The following is an 18,126-nucleotide window of genomic DNA, read 5'->3' as shown; positions in this document are numbered from 1 at the left end:
CTATGACAGAGAAGGAGACTATGAATTGAGGGGGAAATTGAATCTAAGGATTCTTAAAGCACGGTCAAAGGTTAAAACCTTTTGTGTCACTATTTATGGGGTAAAACTGTGGAATAGTTTTACTATAGATCTACAGCAATGCTCAGGAATTAGTAAGTTCATGAAAATACTTCGAAAACTGATTTTGGAAGAATATGATACCGATAAAGATGATCACCCATTGTATGTATAAAAATATCAAATTATATCCAAATTATATCAATCACGGTAGCCAAGTTTATATAGGTTCTCCTCGTGTATCGTGTGGAGTATGTGATGATGGGAATTAGGTGAATTATGTGGGATCAATAAGATGTTGAGCAGGGGTAGGAATTAATAAGTATGTTCATACTTCTTCCTACTCCTTTTCAGACCAAACATTGTTACATTATGTCAGACGATTTTGTTTTATTTCATTATATATTTTTTGTTTATCTGAACACATACGTGTGTGTGTGTATATCTACATATATATTCGTATCTGTAAATGAAAATATATGTAGTGTGTATATATTGTTTTTTGTTTTATATGTCTGAAACAAATAAAGATACAATACAATACAATACAATACAATACAAAAAACCACCTCGATTGCACACTCATTCTTGGCGGTGACCTCAACCTTGGACTAAATGAAGAAATGGATAGGCTCAACACAACAGGAACTCAGCGCAATTGGAAGTCCACAAATATAATCAAACAGTATATGAGCGACTTTGGTCTTTGCGATGCATGGCGCTCCCTTCACCCCACCAGTAAGGAATATACTTTTTTCTCACATATTCATCACTCCTACTCTCGTCTGGATTATTTTCTGGTCAGCAGCTCACTGCTGAACGACATTTCAGACACTGAGATTCATCCTATAGCTGTCAGCGATCATGCTCCTGTATCTTTAACACTAATGCACAAGAATAATACTACGCCAAGTAAAAACTGGAGATTTAATACATCATTGCTTAAAGATGAAGACTTTATTAAATATTTTAAAAAGGAATGGACTTCATATTTAGACTTTAATGACACTTCCAGAATATCTGCTTCTGTTCTATGGGAAGCAGGGAAAGCTGTGATGAGAGGTAAAATAATTTCTTTCTCATCACACAAAAAGAAAGAAGAAAACAAAAATATTCAGGAATTAGAAAAAACCATCAAATCACTAGAAGAAGCCTACGCGTGCGACCAAGATCAGGAAACATTGAACAAAATACGCAAGACAAAACTAGAATTAAATGAAACTATTAATAAAAAAACACAATTCCTTATACAAAGACTTCGCTTGCAGAATTTTGAACACAGTAACAAATCAGGTCGATTTCTAGCAAACCAGTTAAAAATAAATAAAGAAAAAACAATTATATGTGCTGATAAAGATTTATCGGGGAACACAATATATGACCCTGGAAGAATAAACAACATTCCCCACTCGCTGTCTGAGGAGGGTGCACAGTATCCTGCGGGACCAACATCACCCTGCGCGCCACCTTTTCCACCTGCTGCCCTCAGGGAGAAGGTACAGGTCTATACAGGCCAGAACATCCAGACTGGCCAACAGCCTGTATCCACAGGCTGTGAGGCTCCTGAATTCTGCCCCCCTCCCCTCTCTGCCCCCCTCTCACGGACAATAACCATATCCAACTTCTTAATAGCACTGAACTGGTTTGCATTGGTGCATTATATCTTTATTCTCTCTTCCCCCCCCCCCCCTCTTTCTTAAATAGACAACCATCATATCTCACAGTACAATAATATTGAACGGGTTGCATTTGTTGGGTCTGTGTTTCCACAAACCCCGCTAATTCTAGAGACTTATTCATCATGAAGAAAACAAGACAGTCGATCGATCCATTACTTGCACAAGGGAGGCCTCGTCTGTGTCCAGCACGACAAAGAACCCCAAAATGGTGGCCTCCTCTCGCTGCCTTTTATTGACAAACTTCAAACAATAGTTTACAAAGCACCTCCCCTTGCAACCCCCCTTTGGTTACAAAGACAAGGCACTGTATGTAAATGTATACACTGAGTGTGTGTGTGTGTGGTGTGTGTGTGTGTGTGTGTTATGTGAGAATGTGTGTGTGAGACCTCCTGCTGACCAAAGGGTCATAAACCCAGGAAGCTTACATCAAAAGAAACAGATCTTTCAGATAGGATGTATCTACAATAAAACCTCCCCCAGCACAGAGTGGCTGGAGAGGTGGTCAGAATCAAAGGAATGGCTTTGATCCTACTGCTTAAACTAAGACTGTACAAATTTAAGAAACACAATGGCAACATTCAACAATTAGACTTAACATTTCCCTCCTTTTTGTCATTGTTCTTAAATTTCAACTTATGCACCCTTTGTTCAGACAGTGTCAGTGTAGATTTCATTCATGCACAGTAAACTACATCCTGTACATAAGCAAATCAATGTCAACAGTTCAAAAACAGGAATTAATATTTTCAAAAGAAGATGCCACCAAGGACCAGACGGTAACCAAGCTATCCAGCCTTGTGGCGGATCTACTCCTGTCATGCAATTCATTATGTATTTCTTCAAGTAAACAACTGAATGTCAAAGGTCAAACAAGAAGAATCATCATTCTCAAAAATCATGTGTCACTACAATCCAACTGTATATAGACATAGGTATTTAAATGCATCAGTTGACTTTATTGTTTGTCCATGTGGCTCTCAGCTAACTTCAAAGCTGCAGCAAGTCAACACCCTTCTTTATGACTCCTATCAACCCCCCAAATCTTCTCACTGTAGGCATCCTGTGGGGGTTAGAGTCAACTTGTGAATTATCTGCATTTACAACTCTTCTCCTGTCCTGTTGTCACCGCAGAAAAAGCTTTGTAAAGGAAATTGGATCAAGGTGTTTTGATCTTCTTGGCTCAAAACCCCAAGTGTTCATGATGTAAATGTAGACAAAAGGCTTCTCTGTTTACATCCTTCTTGCAGAAGACAAAAGAATAGGTGATGTTGCCATGTTCCATGGTTAATCTCCAACTTGGGCTAATCCATTGTCCTTCATACACATAGGCATTTGGCCTGTTTCCAGTTCGTTTAACTGTATAATATCCTGCAACAAGTCATATTCTTTGAGTCAGACCAGCAGGTCTGTCCTACCAGAGCAGTTCACCTTCCCAGCTACTGGTGAATCAACCTTCCATTCAGGTTCAGAGCAGTTGAAAAGTTGGCAGTGTTCCTGGATGTGTTGCTAAAGCAACCAAACAAACTGTCTCGCTCCAAGTGATGCTACAGGGCCACAGTCCAGAAGAATGTGTAGCCAGTGGCATCACAAGCATAACCATTGGTCTCGTTGTTTATGTGAGCGGTTGTGTTCTTAAACTGCCACCAGTAGTTGTTGAAAACCCATGCGGGTACCTGGTGTGGTTCGCTCTGTCCCAGTGCGCTCCCTGTCATCCCACTCAGGGTCCACAGGCACAAGAAGATGCACAGCACATTCCCAGCCATTCTGATGAGTACCTGTGGCTCAGTTGGTTTCTTCACCGGATTGAGACGAGGGGCCCTGGAGGCTTTCCCCCCCCCTTTGTTCCCGGTCTTCCTGCCACTTACTCCGAGCTGGCCTGGATGTGTGTCACCTTCTTGCAGTGCGCTTGATATATCCAAGTGTTCCTTCCAGCAATCTTCACTGCTGTGGTCGTCGTCAGCAGCACCCGATATGGACCTTCCCACCATGGACTGGACCAGCACTTCCTCTCCATGGCCTTATCATCATCCAATCTCCAGACTTCAGGCTCTGCTCCTGCGAAGAAACAGAATTATCTGGCAGATCATTTGTTCTCATGACTACTTTACTTTTAAACATTTTCAAGCATCTAATCTGCTAATATGCTCTCTCTTCTGCTTTTCTATCATCACTACAGAAGACTGGAACTCTAACTCTAACTCTAAATCCTCTAACATGTGTAATCTCAAAGAGTCAGACCATTCTCTGTTGGAGTAATCCTCGTGTACTTATTCTATACAGTCTAACCATGTCCTGCCTGTCTTCCTAAATCTTAACTTTACTGTTCCATTAGTTCTCTCTGCAAAAAAGTTTTTTTTTTAAAGTATTTAATAATCCTAGAGTGAGTATAACGACTGCTCATCTCCCTCCTGTTTGAGACATGGCATAGCCAATGGCTCAAAATAGCAGCAGTCTTATACAAATTATTAGGCAGTACTGGTTTATCACACAGATAAAAAAAAATCATCCTGCAAGCTTGCTCCCTCTGTAAGTCACAACTGTTTTCCTGCTGTAGGTGAGTGGGCCTGCATGTCTGCTAATGCTGTACTGATAAAAGGTTAACACCATGTTTAACTAAAGCTGCCTCTTTTGCGATCTTATCTGCAAAAACTTTCCCTAATGCAACCGGATCTTTCCCTCACATGTGTGCTGCACATTTACAAACGGCAATTCCACTGGTTAATAACGCTGCCTCCAGCAGATTTTGCAAGAGTTTGGTGTGTTCTGCAGGTTTCCCTGTAGAGGTTGTCACCCCTCGTCTCACTCACTGCACTACAAAGAAATGTACAGTAGCAAATGTATACTGCCTATCAGTGTATATTGTCTCTCTACAGCTTTACACGCTTCCGTTAAAGCTAGCATCTCTGCTGCTCAAGCAAACATGAAACATGCTAGTTGTCCTACATAGATAACTCTCTCTCACTGTCAGCTACAGTAAAACATGTTCTAGTCTGTCCCTCTGCTGTTGTAAAACTCAAATCATCAACAAACCAAACCTTTCCCTCAACGAGTGGCACATCTATTAAGTCATCCCTCAGCTTACACGTCTTCTCCTCGCGCTCTCTACACTCATGAGAAGTGCCCTCCTCCGTTGGCAAAAAGGGTTGGACAGATTCAGAATTGTGCACCACTTTATGGTAATATGTGTGGTTGTGAGAGTAACAGTAACATTAAAGACAAGTGTCTTGTAGATGACAGAAATGTAAGTTTAGTCTGCAATAGTAAACATCTACCTCGTGTGGAACTAACAATGTCAAAAGGTGAAATAAACTCTTTCCTGAAACATTGTACAGCTTAAGCTGCTGCACATACTGATCTCACGCATGGAGGTAAAGCACGAGCAACTAGAGCTAATCTTTTAGGATAGTAAGTTACTGGCTTCACTTGTGGAAAAAGTGCTGTTAGTTATTTTACAGTCACCTTGTATTTGTGCTGTTCACAGAACCACAAGTCCATCGCTGGACCTCCTCTGCGCTGTCACTTTTTGGAGCTTGGCACGCTCCCTCAGGTTCCATTTTGTGGGCGATCCTCTCAGTCACTCCTTCTCATCATGGCACCTCATGACATCTACAAATTGAAAAAATGACACTCCTCTCGCCACACGGCTTTCGCCATGTGTCAACTCCCCAATGAGACATGTACAAGAGTGTTGCACAGTCTCCCTAAAACAATCTCCAGGGTTTGTCCCTTGGAGCAGCTTCACTCCAAGCTGTAACCCTGTGTAAGAACATTAATCAGCACTTAAATGTTCAGCTTGTTTAACTCCCAGCTCCTGTATCACAGAAGACAAAGTCTTAAATTTAAACAACTTCACATTTGCAACCAACTATAGATCATAAGAGTAATAAAGTATTCAGCATCACAGAGACAAGTATCATTGCAGGTTTATTCTAAACTCATTAAACTTCTACTTTTTCCCATAATTTGTTCCAAATTATTTAACATCTCAACGTCATTCCACATTATAATCAGTGAACTTCACTTATAGGCCATCAAAGCCTCATCTGAACATGGATGCACCACTTGCATAGGTTTAATACTTGTAAATAAACAGCTAATCACACAAATCACTGCAACAATAATAGTAAACATTGTTTAATATTAATTCTGGACCCCACCTCTTGACGCATGGACACTTCTCATGCGTCAACTCACCAAACCTGGATCCCTGTCTTAAAAACTGGCTCCACCAGGAGCCTGCATACACAAAATCTGGAATAAAATCAAACTTCACACGTATAAACAATTATATCAAAAAAGTAACACGCATTCAGCACGGGCGAGACAAGTGTCATGTGCAGGTTTTCTCAAATCATTAAATCACTATCATTACCATAATTCGCCTCAAACATGGATCATCCCATGTGCTCAGTTAACATTAATGTAATCGGTGACTTCTCTTAAGCAAAGTCACTCCACTCATATATTTATTATGGGTCCAAAAGTGGCCAGCAAATGAGCCCATAATAAACTATTCCATAAATATCGTAATCTCTTATTTGTTTTACTCATGTCACTTGTCCGCTTCTGCTGAATCCTCCACAGCATTCTCAGAGAAACAAACATTAACAATACCCATTGACTGTGGTCAGACGGAGGTCAGACACAGGTCAACAGGTTCCAGAGGTGCCATAAAAACACCATAAAGTTAGCTAACCCTAGCCGTGGAAAGAATGTCATTCACATATAAACCCAGAAATCCTGTAGTGGGAAAGAACATCAACCAGTTGTCCTGGTATAAATCGCATCATCAATTCACATGAAGAACTGGCATGCTGTAAGAAAAGAAAATGCAAATATTAGCGCTGCGCAGGTGTGTGCATACTTTGTCACAGTTATCTCTGTGAGCAACACAAGCCTATGAATAACACACACATGGTAAATTCACAGACACAGAAAAATATAAACTAAAAGGTTAAATTTTCAGAGTTCACATAGTCATGTGACCCAAGTTTCCTCCTGTGGTCTCCTGCTCCTGCAACAGAGACACACACAGAGATACAGCCACACCTTTGTCAGGTGGGGGTTAACTTCACACAATGGTGTTAAGTCAGTCAGTCTTGTCAGCTTTTGTCAGTCAGTCAGTTCCCCATTTATTTTAAAATTCTTACTCATTCACTCAGTGATTCCTTCTTTTGCTAATTGTGGAAATTATCGTCGCATTCGTTTCCACGCTCAGCAAAACAACGTCATTTCAAAAAGAAAAATAATTTAGACTGGATTTCCTCGTTGAATCCTTTTGGACAGGAATTTGTTTCCTGATTGTCCCAAATAAGAGCCCATTTTAATTTTGGAGAAGCTCACTTTGCAACAGTTTTCTTGACGACGCTTCGATTCTAATCGTGCAGATCTGCTCAAACAGAGATCATCAAACAAAACTTTCAGTGCACCATGAAAGTAACAAAATAAAAGAAAGAAAATAAAAGAAATCAAAGAAAATAAAGGAAAGATAGGCCTTGTTTAAATCATGACACGTGTTCTTCATGCCAGGGGGATAAATCGTAACAACCCAATTGGCAGGTTCAACTTTAGTAATAAAAGACAAATCAAACAGCCAGTTTAATCTCAACATTCATCCAATCAGCCATACACACAACATACAGCATAACCCTGTTGTCTTAGCACATAATAAGTTTTAGTTCTCATGTAACTAAATGTGTGCCATGGTAAAACTTCTTCACACACCAGAAACTCACAATCAGCTCACTCAACTCACTCATTTAAGACCTCTCATCAGCATTCTGTTTCCTCCTCTATGATGCAACCATCTGTCCTCCTATAATATTCAGTCCACTAGTCTATGTATCACCTTCATCTTACTAGTGACTTGGACAAGATGACAAACAGAATCTCATGCTTAAGATGCTGTCTGGTCTCATGAGTATCATTGTATGTGTATATGCATGTGGGGTTAGTATGGTTAATGCATTTTCAGTATGTTTTTGTGTTCATCTCTCACCACACTTCCATTATTCTCATCACTGCTTAAAACAACACACATCTCTCTGTTTTTTTTCTTTAACTGTACTTTTCTCCAAAACAGAAAATAGCATTACAGCTGTTTCAGACTGAGAAACACCAAACACTCTTCATGCCATCATTCATCCACACAACTATTTTATTTCTTTTTGTCCACTGGGCAGGTGACCTGCAGAATCACGTCTGCCCCAGCTGGATACCTTTCACACACACCATGACGTCAGACACTCTCACACTCGCGGAATTGATCAGGAGAAAAACTTTCTTCATCTTCACACTCTGTTACAGAAACACCATATGTTTTTTGTTTTTTTGGTTTTTTTGTGTTGTGTCAGGGATGGATATGTAGTTGTAACTTTTGTGTTCACTTTCTTTCCTTTCTGTCTCCTCTCTTGCCTAGTCTGTCTTGGACTCAATGCTGCTCCTAATATGCCTCTAATCTCTCCTCCACTTCTACCTCTGCTCTCTCACGCTCTTCTCTGACTCTACTTTCTGCTAACATTCTTGCTCTTCCTAATGCTTTTCTACGGTGTTGTTCTAGAGTAGTTGCAGTGGATTGAGCTGTAGTTTCATCCTCAGGTTTCACAACTACTTCTTGCAATATTGCTCTTTTAACATTCTTGCTTCTCTCCTCTTCTGAGCCTGCTCCAGCCACAACTTAGCAACTGCTAACTGCAATTCCTTCCTCTGCTTCGCTTTACCTGTTTTACCTGCTACACTTACAGCTATTCTTTCTACCAGCATTTTACACTTAACTTCCACTAATGTCCCTTCAAATCCACATTTCTTATACCAACAACCTACATACTGCGTGCTGCCTGGTAAAACTTTCTGCATAAATTTTACATCTCCTTCTAAGGCAGACTTACACATTTTATTCTCCATTACAAGACAACAATCAGCCACACTCACGCAGACCACGTCTGGCCCGCACACACACACAACATAGGCCTATCGCTTGCGTCTGCACGCACAGCTAGCGCTCTCTGTTGAAAACTCTCAAACGCCCCATATGGCGGAGAATTCAACCTTCGGACACTCTCCAACGCCCCAAATGGCGGAGATTCCGGACTCTGAACCTAGGTTCTCTCCACGCCCCAAATGGCGGAGAACTCTCTACACCCCAAACGGCGGAGAAGCCTGCGTCTCTCTCACGCGGCTAGCGCGCTCCCGGACTCACGTTTAACGCACAGCCCGTAGCCGCTCTCTATTGTTTTGGGTCCACGTGCGCTCTCGTGACCAGCGCTCCCCGGGACTCAAACGTTTCACGCAGAATCACGGTGACGCGTTTCTAGGATCCCACATTCATTCATGCGGTTATAGAGACGCTCTCTAAGGCCTTCTGTACTCACTGTTTGTTTACGTTCATGGGAAGAGTCTCTGGATCCCGTCAATCGTCATCCATCCCGAGGGGAGGTCAGGCGCAAACTTCCCGGCCTGGTGGCAAGCCAAAAACACCAGGGCTTTACGTCAATCATCCCAGACGTTGCGGTGGCGTCCTCTCCCTCTCCTCGGTGGATGCAATGTGTTAGGCTCCGGCTCCGAAGGACCAAATAAATGTTGGGTCTGTGTTTCCACAAACCCCGCTAATTCTAGAGACTTATTCATCATGAAGAAAACAAGACAGTCGATCGATCCATTACTTGCACAAGGGAGGCCTCGTCTGTGTCCAGCACAACAAAGAACCCCAAAATGGTGGCCTCCTCTCGCTGCCTTTTATTGACAAACTTCAAACAATAGTTTACAAAGCACCTCCCCTTGCAACCCCCCTTTGGTTACAAAGACAAGGCACTGTATGTAAATGTATACACTGAGTGTGTGTGTGTGTGGTGTGTGTGTGTGTGTGTTATGTGAGAATGTGTGTGTGAGACCTCCTGCTGACCAAAGGGTCATAAACCCAGGAAGCTTACATCAAAAGAAACAGATCTTTCAGATAGGATGTATCTACAATAAAACCTCCCCCAGCACAGAGTGGCTGGAGAGGTGGTCAGAATCAAAGGAATGGCTTTGATCCTACTGCTTAAACTAAGACTGTACAAATTTAAGAAACACAATGGCAACATTCAACAATTAGACTTAACAGCATTGTTGCATTTTGTCATGTTTCTCAGGTCTTTGTCTGAATGTCCTATGAACATTACCTGTCTTGTTCTCATGTTGTTGCTAAGGATTGTCTCATTGCACTGAAGTCACACTGGGTTAAATATTTACACTTGGGTTTTAAGGGGTATTTGTTTTGTTTTTTTACGGGTTGTACGGAAGCCCCAAACGCAATTTCATTGTTCTTGACAATGACAATAAATAAATACTTGACTTGACTTGAACATTTTTAGGGATTTCTATGAAACTTTATACTCACCACAAATAAACCCATCTAAAAATGAAATTGATCTGTTCCTTGACAACGTAACTCTTCCAAAATTACTAGACAGTCAAGCAATGGAACTGGATTCGCCACTGACGCCAAGTGAACTCCAGGAAACCCTGATAAGTATGCCCAATAATAAGGCTCCAGGTCCAGACGGCTTCCCTGCAGAATTCTACAAAGAATTCTGGACAATTTTATTATACAATTCCCCAACAGCTCGTATTGGAACAAATGACCAGACATCCTCCAGCTTCTGTCTCCTGAGGGGCACCAGACAGGGCTGCCCACTCTCCCCTTCACTGTTTGCAATTTTTATCGAACCTCTAGCAGCAGCATTTAGACAGGCTACAACAATTAAGGGCATAAAATGTAAGAACAGAACATAAAATCAGTCTCTATGCGGATGATGTGTTGCTTTTTCTGCAAAACTCACAAATCAACCTCTCTGAGGTAATTACTCTAATAAACTGGTTTTCAAGAGTTTCAGATTATTCAATTAACTGGCCAAAATCTACAGTTCTCCCCATTAACTGCTCCTTCCATAATTCTTCCTCTGCCCCACTGCAATCCAGAAATATTAAATATTTAGGTATTAATGTTTCTCCTAAGCTTTCAGACTTAACTAAATTAAACCACATCCCACTTCTAAAGAAAGTAGAAGGCGATCTGACTAGATGGAAATCTTTACCCATATCACTCATGGGAAGGGTCGCCACTATAAAAATGATGATCTTGCCAAAAATAAATTACTTATTTTTGATGATCCCTAACAAGATCCCTAACATCACAAGATTGGTTCAGATCTCTGGATTCATATATTTCCAAATTCCTTTGGAAAGATAAACCCCCGCGTATCAGCTTAAAAACGCTACAAAGAACCAAGGATAGAGGAGGATTAGATCTGCCTAATGTTCACCAATACTTCTTAGCCAACAGGCTTCAGTTCATCTCAGAATGGTTAAAACATACCTTCTTAGATGAGCCCTGGCTAGATGTTGAACAGGCACTATGCAAGGATCTAGAGATTTCAGACCTACCATTTATTAGCTCAAACATCAAAAGACATGAATGCTTTAAAAGTATCAACATCAGCTTCTCTCTGACAGCATGGTGGGAGTTTCTAAAAATAACGGAGTCTTCATTAATCCCATGCAAACGTACACCTATCTGGAATAACCCTGACATATTACAAAACAATAATATGATTAATTTCCCAGAATGGAGTTGTAAAGGAATTAAATACTTAGAACATATATTAGAGGGAACAGAATTTATTCCATTTGACAGACTAGTTGCACAATATGGAATCAACAAGAAAAGATTTTTAGAATATCAACAAATTAAATCCATAGTAAAAAAGAAATTTAACCTCAGTCAAGTTGAATTACAAACACCACCAAGTGCGGCACATTTCCTTACTCTTAAATTCCCCAAATTATTATCTAAAATATACAGAACATTTTCTAAATTAGATGAATCAATATCCCTTCCTATTGCAAAGTGGGAAGCAGATTTATCAGTCAGCTTAGACCAAAACTTCTGGTCTCAGATTTGCTTAAGAACCTTTAAATTGATTAAAAATCCCAGTCTGCAATTAATACAATACAAAATACTACATAGAGTGCACTATACAGGTCATCGGATGTTCAAGATGGGCTTTACATCTTCCAACAACTGCTCACACTGTCAAGGCAATACACCAGACAATTACATTCACACTCTTTGGTTCTGTCCACCAGTGCGGAAGTTTTGGCGCGAGATATGTGAAGACTTATCAAAGTGTCTGAAATGTAACATTCCAACTTCCCCCTTAGTGTGTTTGTTGGGCAGCTTAGATAATGTCACTTCAGAAAAGAATATAGCCCATATGGTTTTCACTGCCCTATGCATAGCCAAGAAAACTGTCCTCATGAACCTTGCAGGAGCTTTCCTCTCCTCAGGAACTCTCTGCAAGAGGGGGAGAGACAGGAGAGGTGGAGGAAGATCTCAGCCTGGGCGTCTATTGTCTCATGTAGTCTGGAAGATGAATGGATGGTGGGGTGGGTGCAGTTTTCTCTGTAGTGGGGTTGGGTGGACTGTCCCGGGCTCTGTGGGGCCGGGGGGAGCTGCTGCGCTGGGCCCCGGTCTGGATGGGCCTGGGCCCCCTTTCCCTGGCGGGTCGCGGAGTATGGGGGTGCCTACTGGGGTCAGCGGGGGACCTGGCCCCAGGGAGGGGTCACTTGCCCCTCCCTTCCTTCCCTCCCCATCTCCAGCTGCCTCCCTCTTCCCGCTCCACCACAACCACCCACACATGCAGGGCCTTGGAGTAGGGGTATGTCACCAGGGTGCAGAGGAGGCTACCCCCCCTCTGTCCCCTTCACCCCTGGCGTCGTTGCCCACCTCTCAATTTTAAACACACTTAGACATTGAGGGCTATCAGGAGGGACTATGCGCTTACCTGCTGCTCCTTGGCAGGTAGCTCCATGCCCTCCTGGGTTTTAATTGCACCTTAGAACACACATGCATCAACATTACAATGAGCGGGTGGAGGGAGGTTTGGAGTCTTCTCCCACCCCCATTCTCTGCGGCCTGCTGGAGCGGGAGGGCTAGGAGGAGTTGGCCGTCCGACTGCGGTCTGGAGTGTGGGGCCTCCCTGCTGCTACGGAGTCGGGGTGGTCTGCCTCTCCCCACTGCAGGGAAAAGGGTAACACCACCTGGGTCTGGGTGCAATTCCCCCCTCCAGGGGCAAGGGTACCTAGACCCGGTTTGTAGAGTACGTTTGGGGAGTGTGATCGTGTGTACAGCGTCTCTTTATGTCTGTCTCCACGTTGGTTGAGTGTGGAGTGAGTGCATATGAGAGCATGAGGGGGGGAATGGAAGTTTGTGTCTGTGTGTGCCTGTATGTCTGTGTCTATATGTCAGGTTGGGTATCAGACACCACCTCTCTGGGGACACCTCAGGCCCTCCAAGGTTTGGAGGCCTATCTCCCCCCACCACCACTTCCCCTGCCGGTGGTGGACTCCCTCAGGTGTCGGTGCGTTGGTGGTTCTTTGTGTCTGGGGGTGGGCGTCCAGGTACACACCGGCTCACTCCTTGGCGGCCGCTTATCGGGGCCTGGAGCCTGGGGCTCGCTCGGGCCCCTTCGGAGGTGGGGTGCCCTCGGCCTCTCGGCCTGGGGCTCGGTCACTCAGGCACAGCTGGCGGCCGGCGGAGCTCATGGGCGCGTCACTGCAACTCCCCCTGGCTTCTGCTCCGCGGCTGCTGGGTGAGCCCTCATCTGGGACTCTCCTCAGCTCTTACTGGAACAGTGGCGCGGCTGCCCCTCTGTTGGTCTTCCATGGTCTCTTGTGTTCTGGGGGCCTCTGGAGGTCTGGAGTTTTGATCTCCTCAATACCTGCTTCACACCCTGGAGGACGGGGCTGTGGCCCCCCCACACTCCCTAGCAGATCGTTACATGGAGAAACCTTTGGAATACAAGCGCGCTGATCCACACAGGTATGCACACGGGTGTTCACTGCTCGTAGACCCAAATTACACCTTTCTTGGCTGCTACTTCGAAGCACATCTGTCCTGCGTGCTGCACAACAACATTGAATATTTAGTATTTACTGCTGTTTACACTTAGCTAGATTAATGCGATGGTGTTGTGTTTAGTATGTTGCTTTGTTTTGTTTTGTTTTTGTCTTTTTTGCTTGTTTTCTATTCCTCTCTCAACAGGTGATCCAGGAGATTTTTATTTTTTTTCTCCCCCCCCTTTCTCACTGTCCCTCTCCCCTTCTGTTTTTCCTTTCCTTCCTCTTTCTTTCTCCCTTTCCTATCCCTCACTCATGTCTGTCCCGTCTGTAACATCTGAAAATAAAATATAATAAATAATAAAAACAAAGATCGACCAAATGGACCAATACGGCAATGCCACGATGATCCATTTGGCAAAGTAAATCCATTGGGTATCCTTGTTGGTCTTCAGACAACAATTCTGATGGCTAAAGAACCAAATGGGACAGGCAGGAGAAAAAAAAAAAAAGACATGAAATTAGAGCCTTGGTCAGTTTGAACAGCTTTTGGTAAACCAAAAATAGAGAAGAAGTTCACCAATGCCTTAACAACTGGTTTCACCTTAAGGGTGCGCAATGGAATTGCCTCGGGAAAACGGGTAGCAACACACATTAGAGTCAAGAGTTACTGGTGATCCGATTTTGTTTTAGGGAGTGGACCAACGCAGTCGATGAGGATGTGTTCAAAAGGTTCCCCCAAAACTGGAATAGGGTGTAAGGGAGCGGGTGGAATGACTTGGTTAGGCTTACCACTAATCTGACAGGTGTGACAAGAATGACAATACTTAGCAACGTCATTCTTCAATCCTGGCCAAAAGAAATGATGCAGAATGCGGTGATAGGTTTTCCTAATACCTAAATGTCCAGAAAAACTGTCATGGGCAAGACTAAGAACTTTGGGTCGGTACTGTTGAGGCACCAGAACCTGTTTAAACACATTCCAACCCAAATCACCAGCTGTAGTCGGATACCAAGTACGCATCAACACATCATCCTCGACACTATAAACACGAGGGTACTGGTCGCTAGAGTTGGCAGCGGAAAAACAACTCACAAGAGTCGGGTCACTCTGCTGTGCCAAAACCAAATCCTTTTTGTTGATTTCCAAAGACAGTTGAGGTGTCACTGATGGGCTAACAGACAGCATCGCCTCAGAGTCGCCCGTCAGTGGAACACGGGATTCAGATTCAGACTCCGGCCCACCACCAGCACAGAGAAAAGAATCAGATAAATCCATGTCACCGTACTTGCGCCTATGCGCACGAGTTACCGCGCAAGCAGGAAAAACAGAGGAGGAACGCTCCTCAGCGACAGGGTTAGATAATGAAATATCAGGCACCGGTATCTCAACCACTCTCGGAGTAGAAAACACTTTTCCGTTAGCCAAATCATTCCCCAGAATCATCGCAACTCCGGGCACTGGCAACTGGTCGCGCACGCCAACCGGTACCGAATCCGAAACGAGCGGTGATTGAAGAAACACATTGTGCAGTGGCACACGCAGTACATCCATTTTTACACCCCAGACAAGAGCATCCGAACCACAAAAAGAGTCATCAGAAAAAGGTAGAATACCCTTCAAAATAAGAGTCTGCGCGGCCCCAGTGTCACGCAGAATCATGATCGGCACCCGATCCTCCTCTTTTTCATTCAACGAAACAAACCCCTCCGACAAAAAAGGGCGGTAGCTCTCATCAAAGCCTTCACTTCCCACTCCATTGCTAGGTGAAGTGGAAGCTGACATAGAACGAACGAAACCCACACTTTTCGGCTTCCTCACCGTGTTGGTCTGCTCCCTGCGCTGTAGTGATGGGCAAGCAGCAACAAGGTGCCCGATTTCATGACAGTAAAAACATTTGCGATCTGACATAGGAATAGCAGCAGAACGTGTCTGGCGCTTAGGGGAAACCCTATAACTTCTGACAGGACGAGGTGAGGAAGTGTACTCACGGCGCTCTGTCGAAAGTGCAGCACGATGAGTTAACACAAACTCGTCGGCAAGGACCGCGGCTTTAGACAGTAACCCCACCTTCTGCTCATTCAGGTACACCACAATGTTTTCAGGGAGACATGTCTTGAACTCTTCCAACAGGATCAACTCCTTTAGCTGTCAAATAAGACAGTTTTCTCACGTGCAAATTCCACAAACGTTTGACTGTCAAACTTGCGACAGGCACGGAACTTCTGTCGATACGCCTCCGGGACTAGTTCATAAGCCCGCAAAATAGTGGATTTGACAACCTCATAATCCAAGCTGTCAGCAATAGAAAGACTCGCACAGACCTCCTGCGCTCTTCTTATTAATTTGCATTGCAGCAACAGGCTCCAGACATCCTTTGGCCATTTTAAAGTGGTTGCGATGCGCTCAAAAGCAGTGAAATATGAGTCAACCTCTCCCTCCCTAAAAGGAGGCACCAAAACAATCTGCTTGCTAGCGTTAAACTGGTCTATGGTGGGAGGGTCGGGGAATGTACTTACAGGAACGGGAGCAGCGTCTCTCGCTCGGGAATGATCAAGCTCCATAGCTCGAATACGGAGATGCATGAGCTCGACTTCCTTAGCCTTAGCCGCCAGCTCCACCTCCTTCAAGCGAAGGGCAAGCCTGAGATCCTCCGTCACCAGACCCGCCCCAACCTGGCCAGCCGGGTCAAATTCAGGAGACTGAACGGAGAAGGAGCTTCCGCCCCCGACGGCATCCGCCCCTTGGAAGGCTTCGGGACGGCCCCAGCAGCTTCCGCCCCCACTGCCGTCTGCAAACTCCCAGACCCACTCGGCGAGGTTTTCTCTCTCTCCCCCTCTCGGAGCTGTCAGAGTGGCCTTTTGAAGGTAGTCAACCGCTCCATGGTCCAATCAGTCGCTCATGACTCCTCATTAGGGGAGGGACCTGGAAAAGTCTTAAGCACAGTACAGAAAACACAGACAGAAAACAGGCCACACATGGCCACAGCCGTAACAATTACACACTGACTTTAATGGAGAGACCGGAAATACAAACACACACAGTTTGTTGTGTGAAGAAATCAAACACGAGCTGAACAAACAGTAAAGTTCCTAAAGACAAACTGTTAAAGGAGGAAACAAAGCAAACTTACAGTTTCTTCACACACCAACAACAAGCTCCACTCCACACCTGGGCCCTATTTCAGGAAGCCGGTTTAGAAAACTCAGAGTGAAAAACGATACTCAGGGTTGAGTAACCCCGAACTGTCCAACTCGGAATATTCGGTTTCAGAAAGGCTGATAACAATTAGTTCAGTCAACGCGGAGTTGCTTTAACCCCAAGTTAAGCACGCGCACGAGGATACATAAAGCCCTGATTAGTGGAGCACAGATTAAGCGAGTCACCATGGAGACGGAGGGAAAGAAGGCACGGTCAATGTATTTTACAGCGCTTGAGGCCGAAATTCTGATGGCAGCATATGCCGATAACATGCAAATTCCGCGGAAAAAAAGTAACACAGCCTCAGCTGCAAAAGAAAGGGTGCATGCATGGCAAAACATAGCCGACAGAGTCAATGCGTGAGTGTTAATTTAAACATTGATCTAGGGATTTCCACCCATTCAACACGTTATTTTATTATATTTTATTTTATTTTTTATTTTATACATTTTATTTTGTGACGTGATGTGAGCGCAGGTGCAACCCAACAGGCCCCAAATGTTCCTGGCAGCAAGTAAAAATGAAATATAAAAATATAGTCCAAACAGGTAAGGTGTAATTGTATTATGAGCCATAGTGCTTGGTCTGTTTGTCCGATGTAAATCAATTGCAGTTAGAGGCTACATTAATTTCCCCTCTGTAAGCACTTATTGAAATTATCTGAGCACATTACAAGTACATATTTGCTTACTCTGTATGCTCAAATGTGGCCCGTTATAGCCAACAGAAAAAAAGCGGAGGCCCGAAAAACAGGTGGGGGTCCTCCACCACCACCACTCACAGAGCCTGGCCACTTGGCTTCCACATTTGTGATAATGTTGGCAGCATCACATATGATCTTCACAGTGCAGAGAACACAAATTAGCATCCATTATTATAGTGAAATAATTTGTTAGTTTGAAATGCTACAGGGAACTATGTACCTACACATTAATGCTGTGGAAAGACTTCCTGTTCACATAGTCTCCTTCATTTACTGAAGGAGCAATGATTGGAATGTGAGTGCCATCTATACAGCCAATCATGCCTGGGAACCGTGAAAATAAATGTACAATTTAAGTAGTAGTCCAAGTATCACCACATCATGAATTAAGTTTCGTTCATCCTGATACCTGCAATTTTGTGGCATCCCTCTTTGATAAATCTTGTGGGTCTATGACCGGGGAACACCACAGACGAGTACAGGAGACGTTTCAGTGCAACTGTAACATTCCTGACTGCCCGACAGACGGTAGCCTTGGAAACGTGCTCAGCGTCACCAATATTATACAGAAAGCTCCCGTTTGCAAAAAACCGAAGTGCAATACAAAT

General features: G+C 43.8%; 1 protein-coding gene across 2 annotated transcripts in view; it reads right to left on the bottom strand.

Annotated features, from left to right (window-relative positions):
* The window catches only part of LOC145419317 (uncharacterized), a 39,166-nt gene extending 21,316 nt beyond the window's left edge, over positions 1–17,850 (bottom strand). Inside the window, exon 1 of one of the 2 annotated variants that reach the window (XM_080301491.1) lies at positions 16,134–17,850. The gene's annotated coding sequence lies outside the window, so the exon portion shown is untranslated. The remainder of the gene's footprint in view (positions 1–16,133) is intronic. The other variant, XM_080301492.1, reaches the window with a different exon arrangement.
* Between the last annotated feature and the right edge of the window lie 276 nt (positions 17,851–18,126).

The sequence above is a fragment of the Astatotilapia calliptera genome, chromosome 5, assembly GCF_964374335.1.
Source record: "Astatotilapia calliptera chromosome 5, fAstCal68.1, whole genome shotgun sequence".
NCBI classification, from domain to species: domain Eukaryota; kingdom Metazoa; phylum Chordata; class Actinopteri; order Cichliformes; family Cichlidae; genus Astatotilapia; species Astatotilapia calliptera.
The sequence above is the reverse complement of the archived record's forward strand: the minus strand, read 5'-3'. Positions and strand labels throughout refer to the sequence as shown.